Below are 17148 nucleotides of genomic sequence, written 5' to 3' on the forward strand. Positions count from 1 at the left end.
TTCCTCAAAGTCTCCTCAAATCAACTCTTGAGGCCATAATAAAATACAAAGAACAAGGACAGGGTAGAAATGTAACAGGTGTAATCACAAAGAGTGCTCAAAATTAGGGAATGCTAGGACTTTGCTTATGTTCATGTGGCTATCACTGCCAGCATTTGCAAGATGAGGGGTAGTTCAGTAAATGGAAATCACACTACAATCAGAAAATTCAAAATATTGGAAAAGACACATGGAAATGGTACATAAAAGTTTTGGTGAAGTGAAAATATTTGCTCATGACCAAATGTTGTTTTGTGAGGGTAAATGCAAAGGGGAAAATGTGTTAAAAAGTACAGTGTCAGTAGATCATTAGAAATTTTACTCTCCCAAAGCTGACTGACAGTAGAAATGGGTAAAAGTTGCTTATTTAGGAAGCTGTGATGTCTTCATTTGTGTGTAAAATTGGTTAAGTTATGGTGTACATTTATCCAGAGGCTAATAATCAAAGTTGACAAGATCCCATCTCAACCAATAAAATGGGCATGATGTTGTACTTTTGTCATTCCAGCTACTTAGGGGGACTGCAGTACAGTCTGGGCTGGGGGAAAAGTATGTTATACTATCTGAAAAACAGCTAAAGCAAAAAAGGCTGAGGACATGAATTAAGTGATAGAATGCTTGCCTGGAAAGCATGAAGCACTGAGTTCAAATCCCAGTATCACCAAAAAAACAAAGATTAGTATAGAGGTTTTCTTTAAATGCAGGTTGCATATATATTTTAAGCACCTAATTACTTGACTTTATATAGGGGTCAGTTTTCTGGATGATCTAATTGGATAAGTTACAAAGCCACAAAAGCAGGGTTGAAGTTTCTCAGAGACAGAAGAAATTCTCCCTGTAGACAATAGCTCTGGCCTGGGATCAGAGGGGTCCAAACTTCTCATGATGTTATTTTCCTGGCTGCCTACTCTAAGATATCTGACTTTTTAGCCAGCCCTTAAACACAATGCCTTATAGCAAATCCTTATAATAAATTATTTACAATGAATCTCTGCATATATGTAACTCCTGTTGGTTCTTCTTATTTAGTTAAACCCCAACTTATGTAGAGGTAATCATAGAAAATATAAAAGATAAGTAAAAAAAAAAGACAGAAAAAGATCCAACCCAAATAAAACATGCTTTAATGAGCATCTTATTGGTGTGGAGAGTGGAACTCAGTTTCTCTGAAGACCTTCTAAAAGATCAAATGAAACATTCTTCCAAGGATTGAATGAATGATGGAGGAAGCTAAGCTATTTACCCATGAACTCCAGCTCCTCCATGTTTAAGTGCACCTGTGCCCTCTACTGTCTGCTTTCCTTCTTGTCTGTGACCAAGGCATCCCATCCACAGGAAAAGAATGAAAAACTCCAAGGGTGAAGGATGTGGGCTAGAAATGGAGAGCATCAGATGTGATTGTACATGAGAGGCATTAGCTTCTATTCCGTACATACTGGAGAGGCACAGTTGTGATTTAAACAATGAATACTGAAAGCCTAAACCATTCTAGGCACAATGAAAGAAGAATACTAAATATGAGGAAGGGACATTTTCCAAACTCTAGAAATTTTGGAATAAATTTGACTGGATTTACAAGAGATTTGCACACAGCAGAGGAGTTCATGTTGTCTAAAAATGTGTTATACCTAGGGAAATATGAAGATATTTGCCAAGCAATCATGAAGAAGAAGACCATTCCTTATGATGCCCTGAGTGCCATATTCAAGTTTGGGTGTCATCTTTCAATGAGGACAGGTTCAAAGTGAAGAATAATATAAGTGAGAAAAAAAAATGCAGCATTGCAAAGTCAGAGTTGTACAGGAAAGTACAGTCCTTCTATGTGTTGGAGATGAAGACTACTGAAATAGGCAAGGACTGGATTTTAGAGTAATGTTTTAAAAATCTGTCTTCATATTTTCCTTAATGTCTTCAAGTGGAAATAAGTCATTCTATGCCTGCCCCTGATTCTTTCTTTGGCTTAAAGCCAAGATGTTTTTCAATGTTTTTCTGATTTCATGATCTCTTCTTTTCATTTCAGCCTTGCATTTGGGAGAGCCTTGCATTTCGGAGAACCTTGCAACTCATCGTTGTGCTTGAGCGCCCTCATTCTCTTGGTGCAGCCTCATATGGCACAGGTATCCAAATCACTTTGACATCAATGAGCACTTACTTACAAGTGGTGGGAGGGAGGCACCAGTGCCCAGCAATTTCCTTGTGTCCAGAGGTGCCACATTCCTGTGCAAGTTCCAGGCATGTGGCAGCTGCATTCTGGACAGAAGCACATGCTCAGTGCCCTGTTCTATAAAAAAATTAAGAAATATAAATTTTCAAAGAACACTATTTCATTTTCTCTGCAGCCTGACCTAATTATTGCCAGCAGGTACAGTTGGCCAATAATAGTGATTTCTTTACCCACCTGGCCTGTAAGCAAAAGGCATCCATCTCATTTGTTTTCTTTATTTTTCTTCAAATCTTCTTGAAGTTTTTCACACCAGCTCCTCTTCACTTCCCCCTCCCAACTTTTTAAATAATTCTTTCTCATTTTAGTGTTTTGATTTACCTGTAAGATTCATTTTTATAAAAGTCTGAGAAAGAGCAGTGGCCATAAAAACCCCACACACCTGAGCATGGTTACTGTCATTAGTGATCAAGAAATGGCCTATTGCTTGCAGCAGTCACCTCTTTGCAGCTCTTGCCTCTGTATTTTTTTCTTCTACAATCATTGTACTCACAAGCCTGGCAGGGTTAAAGCATTTGAATGCATTATTTCATAGTCACTTGAAAGTGTTTTCTTTAAAACTCTAAATTTTATAAACAAGGTGATCGCCCTAAGAGATTTGTCCTGACAACTTAAAGATTAGTGCATGCTGTGTCTGAAGGGGTCAGAGGAAGTATGAAAAATAAAATGACATCATGCAAATGAATCCACAGTATTCACACATATTCGTGCTTTCTAAATCTACATAGGCTACTTTGATTTTTTATTATATTTTTCTTTTGACTATTTAATTGATGCATAAGAAAATACCCAGAGAAAAAAAAGGTGAAGAAAAATGGTTCACCAACATGTATTCCTCTTTTAGCTTTTACTAGAAAAGTCTTAAGGAAGAATGACTTTGCCATTTATTTCTACAGATAAATGACAAAGTTTTTCAGAAATCTTTGGAAAATTTGGAGATGGCATGGAACTTCATTCCAAAATATTAACAATCAGAAACTATCATTATAATTATACTTTGTAGCTCAACTTTATTTGCAAAATATGTGACCAACCACTTATAAGTGTGTGGTATTATTGGCATAGCAGGGAAGTTCTATAAATCAACACCCTGAATTGTACTTTCTGGAAAACCAATTTTGTGTGTTGTTAGGCCTTCTATAAGAATGTTATCCACAGCAAATACTTAATAAACATCATATTAATTACATTAGCTAGTTTCTTTTCTGCATGGTTCTTCATTGTTTTAACATAGACTGCATGCTATGGTCTCATGGAGTTAAAGTTCCCCAGAACACAGCATACACAGCATTTATGGAAAGTAAAAAAGCACATTTTAGTTAAAAAGCCTCACATTTCTAACCTCGGTTCTAACTTCTGATCAAATTCCAATGTATATTACTTACTTCCTATTGCACATTTCTTAATACTCTAACACCAGCCAACCTCTCTCCTTGGTACTGCAGAGCTAACAAAACCAGTGCATCTTTTTAACTATCTACTTCCAGCGCATAACACAGTTTCTGTCATGCAACTGTTAGTTATATTTTAAACAATTATATAATCTTTTGTGACATGAAAATAAGTGTTGAGCTCTTTTATCTTCTTTAAAAGTTGAGTTTGAGAGTAATGAAATGTAATGAGCATACAAGTTTTTTTATTAGTAGAGAAATAAGAGCTGGAAGGGCTGGTTGAGTGGCTCAAACGGTATGAGTATCTAACTAGCAAGCATGAAGCCCTGAGTTCAAACCCTAGTGGTATTAGAAAAAAAATCAAAGAGATCTGGAAATTTTAAGGGATTTACTTTAAGAATGTGATCACATGAGTCCAGTTTTGTCCCACTGAACCACTGATAAGTTTCAACACCAAATTCATGAAAAAAATTGTAACCATACTTTAAGTGATCAATTACAATTTGTAATACACAATGATGACAATCTATGGTGACCTTATTTGTTTAAGATGATCTATGGAAGAGTGAGAAGAAGAATGTCAATTACAGCGTCAAGTCAGTTATAGCTGAGAAAGGAATTTCTTTTATATCTTATATTAATTCTTCTGTGGTAATGTGACCACTAATCAATTTGAAGACTCTGTGAAATTCTGGACTTCATGCTGGTCACAAATTAATTCATTTGGTGCAAAGCGGGATTCCCTTCACCTGACACTTATTTCTGAAATTGCTGATACAACCATGTCAACAAAGATTTAAATATTTTTGCATTACATTCTTTATTGAAGTCATTTACATGATCCATTCATTTTTATTGGATGAAACAGTAACACAATGAGTTGACAAAAAATGTAAAATAAAACATCCTTCACTTCATCTCACCCACAGAATCTTTATTAATAGCTTCTTCATACCTTGTTCTAATTCCGTTCAAAGTTTCTTTGTTGAGAATGTAGGAAGCTAAAATTGAAATATGTCAAAACTGATTTGTGAAAAGCTATCTTCACAGTTTCTTATTACTGATGCTCAGTTTATGATTAAAATAAAATTTCATTGTCAGATTTTACCATCATCATCCAAACCATCAGCCATTATAACTTATTCTTTATTTTCCAAAATGCAAAATGTTTTTGTCAATGTATTTTAGAAACAGAAAATTATAATATGCTATTCATTTCTGCAGAAACAACAGTAATTCCTAAAACAAATTTGAGACGAATAAGTTGTAACTCTATTAACATATACATGGAAAATGTATGCAGAAAATTTAAGAGAGTACACTGATTAATTAATGATGGTGAATCAGATTTCAAGAGACAGAAGAAATTAGTGAAATCAGCAGGTAGATGGAAAAGAAAGGAGAGCAAATAAGATATAATTTTGGAGGTACAAGAAGTTAGAATGAGGGGATTCCAAGATGGCAGCTAGAGGGAGGAAGCAGTGAAATCTTGGAGAGACGCTGGAGACACACTTTGCAGGCATAATCACTGAGAAAAGGCATAACTTTGACCCCTCCACACCTCCAGCTGGCGCAGAGAATCTCCACTTCACATTAAACGGAGAAACAAGGAGGGCCCCCAGGCCACCAGTCACCAGCGCCCAGGCAGCTTGGGAAGACGTGGACCAGGTGAGCTTCACAGTACTGCAGTACTCCCACAGACAAGCCTGAGCCAGAGCAGCATAGCCCCCTGGACAGACTGACCTCCACCCGGGAAAAAAAGAGAAACTGAGTAATAAGCAATAAGAGCAATAAAGACACGCTGGAAAGAGGGTGGGGCATCCTGAGCGCTGAAGATTGGGGGAAGGGAATCCTTCCCGGGACTGTAAATAAACAAGCCAGGCGGGCTGGAGAGCCTCTGGCAGGAGAGGGGGCAGGACGAACGCCCAGCAACCAGGAGCAGGGAAGCTTGTGAGAGTGGCGGAGGGAGGAAAACTCCAGAGGAGAGGAGGGAAGATGCACTTCCCACATGAACTGTAAACAAATATGGTGGCTGGCAAGAGCAGCAGCTTCGCCCAGTAAGCAGGAGCAGGAAAGCTTACTGAACTGTTTACATGAACTGTAAATAAACACGCAGGCCTGACAACGTGGGTGCAGTGTCACCTTTCCCAGTGCTTGGAGAGGGGAAAGCCTGTAGCAGAGGCTCCCGCACAGGAGAACTCTGAACAAACAAAGCCTGTGGGGCCAGGTGAGTGCTAAGCTCACCCCAGAGATCTGCATAAACAATGCCTCCAGCAACAGCAGGCTGACAGCAGCGGGCAGGCAAGCCACAGCTGCAGATACCATTCTCAGAACTGTCTCCAGACTCTTTTTTTTCTTTTTCTCCATACCTTTGATGAGAGAACAATGGAATTACACCTGCAAGTGGAAAAACTTACTGAAACTATATTGCATTTGAACTTGGGACACTAGGTGAGATTTTGTTTTGTTTTGTTTTGTTTTGTGTGTGTGTGTGTGTAGTTTTGTTCTACGTTAAACGTCCCCTTTGATGAGACAACTACAGAACAACATCTGAGGCACCATCTCCAGGACTGGAGACTGAGACGGACAACCAAATTATTAAGATGGAAACTTCATTGCATTTGAACTTGGAGGGTATTTTTTTTTTAATTTTCTATTTTCCATTTTATTTTAATTCATTTTTAATATATAGATATTTCTTTCATTTACTTATTTTTTATTTTTATTCCTATCTTAATTTTTTTTATTTTTGATTTTTAATCCTATCTCTGTCCCTCGAATGTTTGTTCAACTTACTGTCAATTAGTACACTAATGCTCGCTGTTTATGCCTTTGAAACTTTCTTGTCTGAAACCTTGTTATGCTTTCTCCCTCTTGTCTGTTTATTTGTTTTCCCCTTTTCTTTAACTTCTTGCTTTCCATCTCAGCTCACCTTTCCATTCTAAATATTACCATTGTTATTATTACAAGCTAGATAATACTTAATTGCACACAATACAGGGACAGTAACAACACCAAACACAATGACGGGAAGACAGAAAAAACAGGGAAACCAGTTTCCCCACACAAAAAATTAGTACAGGAACCAGAGGGGAATGAAGAGAACAGAAACTCAGATCCTGACTCCAACAAAATGAAGATAAACTATGCCAAAGGACCCAATGAAGCCCACAAGAATAATTTAAAAGAAGACATACTACAAGTACTCAATGAGAATTTTATAGAGATGATACTGGAAGGGGCAACCAAAATGTACAGGAGATACTCAAGAAATTCCAAGACAACAAAAATAGAGAATTTGAAAAAGCAAAAGAAGAAATAAAGGAAACCATAGAAGCACTGTATAAACACCAAAGTGAAAGAGAGAACACGATGAATAAATGGATAAATGAACTGAGGACAAAAATAGACAACATTAAACAGAAAAACAGCCAGGATATGGAAAATCCCAGAAAAAAGAACAAAACAGAACTGTAAAACAAAATGGAAGGCCAATCCAGCAGAATAGAACAAACAGAAGACAGAATCTTAGAACTTGAAGATGAAATGGTAATTAAAGGAAAAACTGAAGAACTATTAATTAAACAACTCAGGACATGTGAAAAGAAAATGCAAGAACTCACTGACTCCATCAAAAGACCAAACATGAGAATCATGGGCATTGAAGAAGGAGAAGAGGTGGAAGCAAAGGGAATACGTAATCTATTCAACAAAATAATAACAGAAAATTTCCCAAATCTAGAGAAAGATATTCCCATACAGATGCAAGAGGCCTCCAGGACACCAAACAGACCAGATCAAAATAGAACTACTCCACAACATATCATCATTAAAACAACAAGTTCAGAAACTAAGGAAAGAATATTGAAGGCTGTAAGAGAGAATAAACAAGTAACATACAAAGGTAAACCCATCAAAATCACAGCAGACTTCTCAACAGAAACATTAAAAGCAAGAAGAGCTTGGGGTGAGATCTTCCAGGCACTGAATGAAAGTAACTGCAACCCCAGGATACTCTACCCAGCAAAAGTATCATTCAAAATAGATGGAGCAATAAAAGTCTTCCATGATAAGCAGAAACTAAAACAATATGTGATCACAAAGCCACCACTACAAAAGATTCTGCAAGGGATTCTGCACACAGAAAGTGAAACCCAACTTAACCATGAAAAGACAGGCAGCACCAAACCACAGGAAAAGAAAAAGCAAGAAAGTAGAGAGTAACCTCAACATAAGTACACACAATCAAACCTTCAAACAACTAAGACAACAAAATGACAGGAATCACCACATACCTATCAGTACTAACGCTTAATGTTAATGGACTTAATTCACCCATCAAAAGGCACCGCTTGATGAAATGGATTAAAAAGGAAGATCCAACAATTTGTTGCTTACAGGAGACCCATCTCACTGACAGAAATAAGCATAGGCTTAAGATGAAAGGCTGGAAAAAGATTTACAAGCCAATGGCCCCCGAAAACAGGCAGGAGTAGCAATACTTATCTCTGACAAAGTAGACTTCAAACCTACATTGATCAAATGAGATAAAGAAGGACATTCCATACAAATAAAAGGGGAAATAGACCAAAAGGAAATAATAATCATCAATCTGTACGCACCCAATGTCAACGCACCCAATTTCATCAAACATACCCTGAAAGACCTAAAAGCATATATTAATGCCAACACAGTGGTTGTGGGAGACTTTAACACCCCATTATCATCAATAGATAGGTCATCCAAACAAAAAATCAATGAAGAAATCCAAGATCTAAAATATGCAATAGATCAAATGGACTTAGTAGATGTCTATAGAACATTTCATCCAACCTCTACACAATATACATTCTTCTCAGCAGCCCATGGAACCTTCTCCAAAATAGATCATATCCTAGGGCACAAAGCAAGTCTCAGCAAATATAAGAAAATAGAAATTATACCGTGCATACTGTCTGATCACAATGCAGTAAAAGTAGAACTCAACAACAAAAGTAAGACAAAAAACATGCAAACAGCTAGAAACTAAATAACTCATTACTTAATGAACAATGGATCATCGATGAAATAAAAGAGGAAATTAAAAAGTTCCTGGAAGTCAATGAAAATGAAAACACAACCTATCGGAACCTATGGGACACAGCTAAGGCAGTCCTGAGAGGAAAGTTTATAGCCATGAGTGCATATATTAAAAAGACTGAAAGATCCCAAATCAATGACCTAATGATACATCTCAAACTCCTAGAAAAACAAGAACAAACAAATCCCAAAACAAATAGAAGGGGAGATATGATAAAAATAAGTGCTGAAATCAATGAAATAGAAACCAAAAAAACCATGCAAACAATTAATGAAACAAAAAGTTGGTTCTTTGAAAAAATAAAGTTCGATAGACCCCTGGCAAACCTGACTAAAATGAGGAGAGAAAAAACCCAAATTAGTAGAATCAGGAATGCAAAAGGGGAGATAACAAAAAACACCATGGAAGTCCAGGAAATCATCAGAGACTACTTTGAGAACCTATATTCAAATAAATTTGAAAATTTTAAAGAAATGGACAGATTTCTAGATACATATGATCATCCAAAACTGAACCAAGAGGAAATTAATCACCTGAATAGACCTATAACACAAAATGAAATTGAAGCAGCAATCAAGAGTCTCCCTAAAAAGAAAAGTCCAGGACCTGATGGATTCTCTGCTGAATTCTATCAGACCTTTAAAGAAGAACTGATACCAACCCTCCTTAAACTGTTCCACGACATAGAAAGGGAAGGAAAACTGCCAAACACATTTTATGAAGCCAGTATTACACTTATCCCAAAACCAGGAAAAGACACCTCCAAAAAGGAGACTATAGGCCAATCTCCTTAATGAACATTGATGCAAAAATCCTCAACAAAATAATGGCAAACCAAATTCAACAACACATCAAAAAGATTGTTCACTACGACCAAGTAGGCTTCATCCCAGGGAGGCAGGGGTGGTTCAACATACGAAAATCAATAAATATAATAAACCACATTAACAGAAGCAAAGACAAAAACCACTTGATCATCTCAATAGATGCAGAAAAAGCCTTGATAAGATCCAACATCATTTCATGATAAAAGCTCTAAGAAAACCAGGAATAGAAGGAAAGTACCTCAACATTATAAAAGCTATATGTGACAAACCTACAGCCAGCATTATACTTAATGGAGAAAAACTGAAACCATTCCCTCTAAAATCAGGAACCAGAGAAGGATGCCCACTATCTCCACTCCTATTCCACATAGTACTGGAATTCCTAGCCAGAGAATCAGGTAAGAAGAAGGAATAAAAGGAATACAAATAGGTAAAGAAACTGTCAAAATATCCCTATTTGCAGACGACATGATCCTATACCTTAAAGACCCAAAAAACTCTACTCAGAAGCTTCTAGACATCATCAATAGCTATAGCAAGGTAGCAGGATATAAAATCAACATAGAAAAATCATTACCATTTCTATACACTAACAATGAGCAAACTGAAAAAGAATGTATGAAAACAATTCCATTTACAATAGCCTCAAAAAAAAAATCAAATACCTAGGTGTAAACCTAACAAAAGATGTGAAAGACCTCTACAAGGAAAACTATAAACTTCTGAAGAAAGAGACTGAGGAAGACTAGAGAAAGTGGAGACATCTCCCATGCTCATGGATTGGTAGAATCAACATAGTAAAAATGTCTATACTCCCAAAAGTAATGTACATGTTTAATGCAATTCTCATCAAAATTCCAATGACATTCATTAAAGACATTGAAAAATCTACTGTGAAATTTATATGGAAACACAAGAGACCACGAATAGCCAAGGCAATACTCAGTCACAAGAACAATGCAGGAGGTATCACAATACCTGACTTCAAACTATATTACGAAGCAATAACAATAAAAACAGCATGGTACTGGCACAAAAACAGACATGAAGACCAGTGGAACAGAATAGAGGACCCAGATATGAAGCCACACAACTATAATCAACTTGTCTTTGACAAAGGAGCTAAAAATATACGATGGAGAAATAGCAGCCTCTTCAACAAAAACTGCTGGGAAAACTGGTTGGCAGTCTGCAAAAAACTGAAACTAGATCCATGTATATCACCCTATACCAATATTAACTCAAAATGGATCAAGGATCTTAATATCAAACGACAAACTCTAAAGTTGATACAGGAAAGAGTAGGAAATACTCTGGAGTTAGTAGATATAGGTAAGAACTTTCTCAATGAAACCCCAGCAGCACAGCAACTAAGAGATAGCATAGATAAATTGGACCTCATAAAGCTAAAAAGCTTCTGTTCATCAAAAGAAATGGTCTCTAAACTGAAGAGAACACCCACAGAGTGGGAGAAAATATTTGCCAACTATACATCAGACAAATTACTGATAACCAGAATATATAGGGAACTTAAAAAACTAAATTCTCCCCGAACTAATGAACCAATAAAGAAATGGGCAAGTGAACTAAGCAGAATTTCTCAAAAGAAGAAATTCAAATGGCCAAAAAACACATGAAAAAATGCCCACCATCTCTAGCAATAAAGGAAATGCAAGTTAAAACCACACTAAGATTCCACCTCACCCCTGTTAGAATAGCCATCATTAGCAACACCACCAACAACAGGTGTTGGCAAGGATGCAGGGAAAAAGGAACCCTCATACACTGTTGGTGGGAATGTAAACTAGTACAACCACTCTGGAAAAAAAATTGGAGGCTACTTAAAAAACTAGACATTGATCTACCATTTGATCCAGCAATACCTCTCTTGGGCATATACCCAAAAGACTGTGACACAGATTACTCCAGAGGCACCTGCACACCCATGTTTACTGTGGCACTATTCACAATAGCCAAATTATGGAAACAGTCAAGATGCCCCTCCACTGAAAATGGAGTATCTATACACAATGGAATTTTATGCAGCCATGAAGACGAACGAAATGTTATCATTCGCTGGTAAATGGATGGAATTGGAGAACATCATTCTGAGTGAGGTTAGCCTGGCCCAAAAGACCAAAAATCATATGTTCTCCACCACAGGTGGACATTAGCTCAAGGGCAAACACAACAATGGGATTGGACTTTGAGCACATGATAAAAGCGAGAGCACACAAGGAAGAGGTGAGGATAGGTAAGACACCTAAAAAATTAGCTAGCGTTTGTTGCCCTTAACGCAGAGAAACTAAAGCAGACACCTTAAAAGCAACTGAGGCCAATAGGAAAAGGAGGCCAGGAACTAGAGAAAAGGTTAGATCAAAAAGAATTAACCTAGAAGGTAACACCCACGCACAGGAAATCAATGTGAGTCAATGCCCTGTATAGCTATCTTTATCTCAACCAGCAAAAACCCTTGTTCCTTCCTATTATTGCTTATACTCTCTCTACAACAAAATTAGAGATAAGGGCAAAATAGTTTCTGCTGGGTATTGGGGGGGAGAGGGAGGGGGTGGAGTGGGTGGTAAGGGAGGGGGTGGGGGCAGGGGGGAGAAATGACCCAAGCCTTGTGTGCACATATGAATAATAAAAGAAAAAAAAAGAAGTTAGAATGGTAAGGCAAAGTTTATATCTCCCAAAATTTATTTGTTGAAACCTAATCCCAAATTGATCTGTTGTCAGTGTTTCTGCCCACCTTTTAAATTCCTACATGGAAGTCTAAATTATATGAGGAAGGGACTTTGGAGGAAGTAATGAATCCATGAAGATAGAAACTTAATTAAGGCAAAGGGAGCTCGCTTGCTAACTTCTACCATATAAGGATGAAGAAAGAAGGTTTCATCTTTAAATCAAAAGAGTGATGCCTCACCAGAGAATGAATCTGCTGGTGTCTCCCTTGTTCTTGGAATTCCCAGCATCCAAAATGAGGAGAAATAAATTTTTGTTTTTCATAATCTACCCAGTCAACGATATTCATTAAAGTAGTGAAAATGACTAAGACATCAGATGGACTGCGTCTATACTATACATAGTGGGTGTGATAATCTGTTTAAAGGTTTTAGAAGTGAACTAGAAACTTAGTGCTTGAGAAGTTTTTAAGTACTGGAATGACATGAGTAATGTGATGCCCATAATAATAGTGTAATAGTCTGAGGAAGAAAAAGTCTAAATCATGGAGTTAGCTAAAAGGGTATGGAGGTTAAAGTCTTTATGAAGAAATGAAATAAAACAAAATTCAAACACTTTTTTATTCAAATTTTTGAAGATGATTTGGGAATCTTTAGAAATAGATTTTTATTGACATTTTATTAGCTCTCTTGTTAAAATATCTGCAGTTGATACTTTAATCATTTGGTGGCAGTCCACTCTGGAAAAAAATTTGGAGGCTACTTAAAAAGCTGGACATCGATCTACCATTTGATCCAGCAATACCACTCTTGGGGATATACCCAAAAGACTGTTACTCCAGAGGCACCTGCACATCCATGTTTATTGCGGCACTATTCACAATAGCCAAGTTATGGAAACAGCCAAGATGCCCCAGCACTGACGAATGGATTAAGAAAATGTGGTATCTATACACAATGGAATTTTATGCAGCCATGAAGATGAACGAAATGTTATCATTCGCTGGTAAATGGATGGAATTGGAGAACATCATTCTGAGTGATTAGCCTGGCTCAAAAAACCAAAAATCGTATGTTCTCCCTCATATGTGGACATTAGATCAAGGGCAAACACAACAAGGGGATTGGACTATGAGCACATGATAAAAGCGAGAGCATACAAGGGAGGGGTGAGGATAGGTAAGACACCTAAAAAACTAGATAGCATTTGTTGCCCTTAACGCAGAGAAACTAAAGCAGATACCTTAAAGCAACTGAGGCCAATAGGAAAAGGGGACCAGGTACTAGAGAAAAGGTTAGATCAAAAAGAATTAACCTAGAAGGTAACACACATTCACAGGAAATTAATGTGAGTCAATGCCTTGTATAGCTATCCTTATCTCAACCAGCAAAAACCCTTGTTCCTTCCTATTATTGCTTATACTCTCTCTACAACAAAATTAGAAATAAGGGCAAAATAGTTTCTGCTGGGTATTGAGGGGGGGAGAGGGAGGGGACGGAGTGGGTGGTAAGGGAGGGGGTGGGGGCAGGGGGGAGAAATGAACCAAGCCTTGTATGCATATATGAATAATAAAAGAAAAATGAAAAAAAAAAAAGAAATACAGGTATATTATGAGAATTTCATTGTATGTGTCCATGAGTTTTTATATAAAATTTTTTGTCTGATGTAATTTAGAAACATGAGATAAAACACATTCATTTTTATTTTCATAAACTAGCTAACAGATTATGAGCGCTCAGTGAATTCTTTCTTCTATAGCCATAATTAAAAAACTTACAGAGTTATAATAGTTTATAGTATATAAGATTTTGGATAGAGCTTGACAATGCTATGGACTGCAAGGAACTTTTATATCTTGCAAAGCATCTATTCTGATGTTCTTGCTGTTTGGCTAAGACCAGTTCTTTGGCCCAGAGCTAGTTACAATGAATGCCAAGTGTAAATTAGCATATATATTCAAATGGAGACTAATTTGCTTTTGTTCTTTTGGATTTTAAGAATAGGCAATATGTCTCAAAGGCTTCTCTCAAGTTTTTTTTCATTTTTTCTTTGGTATTCCAAAGGAAGACCTCACAATGGGGAGGAGGGTAGGAAGATTAAGTACGTTAGACTGTTTAATTCAAACAACAAACTCAGAATTTTGATGAGGCCGTCCATGTAGAAAGCCGATGATTTGGGATGATTCTTGTCCCCCATGATCTTTGTTGAGACCACGTAACGTGGTAGCATCAATCCTTGCCATGGACACTTTGAATGTCTGGGACAGCAGACTGGTGTCACATTTCAAGTAATACAAAGGCAAACAGCAGTCAGCTGTTGAAGACTTAGTCTATTCATTAAAATTCAAAGGATGCCTTCAGATTTTGCCTTGCCGTGAGATAAAAAATAAAATGCCCCAGGCAAAACAAGGAACAATTAAAATATGCCCACAAATGGACTAAGCTAAAAGTAAAATGTTATCTGGTAGCTTTAAAGTTGATAAGGACTCCCACCCTAACCTTTTCAAAAATGAGAGATTTTGGAAGTCACATTTTACCAATCATAGTGCATTCATTTAATTAACAGACTTATATATGATAGGACCTAGAGGTATTAGTTTCATCTACCTTCATATGTGAATCAAAAGTAAATTTTTAAATAATAGAACAAGCTCCCTAAATGAGTGTTAAGCAATTGACAATAAAACATCAAATTCAGATGTATTAAATAGTTGAATAAAAAATAAATAATTTAAGTATAAGAAAACATGTGGGTATATATATGTATGTTTGCATATATATTCATTCATGGGATAGGAAGAGGTTTCATAAATGCAAATAAATAGAAAATTCAGGAGAAATCTCTCTATGAAATAAAAAGTAAACTATAAAAAAGCAAAATAGTGAAACCAATACTTACATACTTATTTGTCCAAAAGTATGCATCAAGAATAATGGCTTCTTTTTGAGAATACCAAGTAAGGTTCCTGTAAGCCTCTAGTCACAACAGTTTCTCAACCAATAAATATAAAACTGTGTTTTTTTCTGTGAATATTTATTGTTAAGTCATTGATATTGAACGCATAGCCAGTAATACTAGAACTAATGCTTGAAGGGTGCTCATTCAATATATATATTTTCCCTAGAATCGTACTGGAGCTCCCAATTAGAGGCCTAAAACTTGGGGTCTTGGTTGGTTCAATCATTTACCCACATAGGGAGTAAAAGAAAATTATATACAATGGAAAAATGGATTTGATTACAATTTGGCCCAAGCTGGGGAGATAGCCATTCTCATTTTATCTCTGCCTTTCCTTTATAGGAGGGATGGAGCAAAAGCAAGAATGTATCCACATGTAGCTCCAGCTGTGTGGATATGCCCACCTCACTGGGCATGCCAAGGCTTTTGGAGTGATTTCATGTTGTTTTCAGCAAGGGATGAAAAAGGCAGTCTAGAAGGAAAACAAAATTTTAAGACTTTATAATTTCCAAATTTTAATGTCATTATAATATGATATCATAGCCTTCTTGACGTTCAGAACAGTAGACAACAGTTTTGCCATTCAACAGCATGCATGAGGGCAATTTAAACAGTAAATCATAAACAAAAGATAAAAAAATGCCCAAATCTTGGCGCTAAATGAATTGAAAGGGAAACACTGAAACCCTTCCTCTCCTTCCCACACACATACACACTCCTACACATTTGGGGATTTGATTTGGGAATTTGAAGATTAAAAATACATTTTATCAAGTAATAAGTGTGCAAGTAGAGAATCCAGAAAAATGTGAGATCCATTTTTTGTGTACGTGTGTGCATGTCTATTTATACAAGAGAGGAGAAAGAAGAGGAAGAAGTAGAGGAGGAAGAGGAGAAAATAGTAGTTATTTAGTACTAATAACTAGGCAAATAGGCTCCTGGTGGAAATGTAAATTGAAGCAAATCAAAACTTCACTAGTATTAACATAATTATTTATATTAAAATTCTTTTAAATAACTTTATATATTGAGCATTATCTAATTATTTAATTTCAATAGGTAAATGTCTCATTTTATTATTATAATATTCTCATATTTATCTTAATAGTAATATGTGATTTTCACATGTTACTTATACATATTATTGTTTAGAAAATAATTAGAGGCCACAAACATTGAGAATATTGCAAATGATACAAAGTGGAATGCTATGCTACCATTAGAAATCACAAAAAAAGTGAAATTTAAATAGTATGGATAAATATTCAATGTCAGCTAGAGAGTCAAAACAACATTCTCAAATATGTATATTATGATATCATTTCATTTCTATGTATTATTTATTCAACGATCTCTAACCAGGGTTACAGATATATTACAGTATTCCTGAGTGGGTTATTAATCCTATTTAGTTTACACACATTCTCTACTAACAGTTTTATGTAAATTACCAATGTATTTTAAGCCAGTACTATATTATAAAAGCAGTAAATTATTTTAAAGTTACTGAATTATTTTAAAATAATATCTAAATTTAAAAGGATTCTTGCTATCCACTTTTTAAGTATGAACACGTCCATTTCTTTACAACTTCCTTTGTAAAAATCCTAATTGCCAGATAGATTCTTTGGCAGGTGACTAGGTCAAGAGGGCAGAATTCTAATGATTAGGATTTTCCCTTGTACAAGGGACCCAAAGAGTCAACCAATGCCTTTCTCCTTGTGTGGGCACAGCAAAAAGGCAGCATCTATGAGCTAGGAAACATGCCCTCACCAAATGCTTTCAGATATAATTCATTCATATGTATTTATTTTGTGCTCAAATTATTTATTTTAATCAGTGGGAACTCCTTCTCTCTAAATTCTGTCCCTCTGATATGCCCTCACATTTTTTAACTGAGCCCTTCTATATTACTGGCAATGAAAGATGCTCCAGATTCATGTTATT

This window comes from Castor canadensis, chromosome 3, assembly GCF_047511655.1.
Source record: "Castor canadensis chromosome 3, mCasCan1.hap1v2, whole genome shotgun sequence".
Taxonomy (NCBI): domain Eukaryota; kingdom Metazoa; phylum Chordata; class Mammalia; order Rodentia; family Castoridae; genus Castor; species Castor canadensis.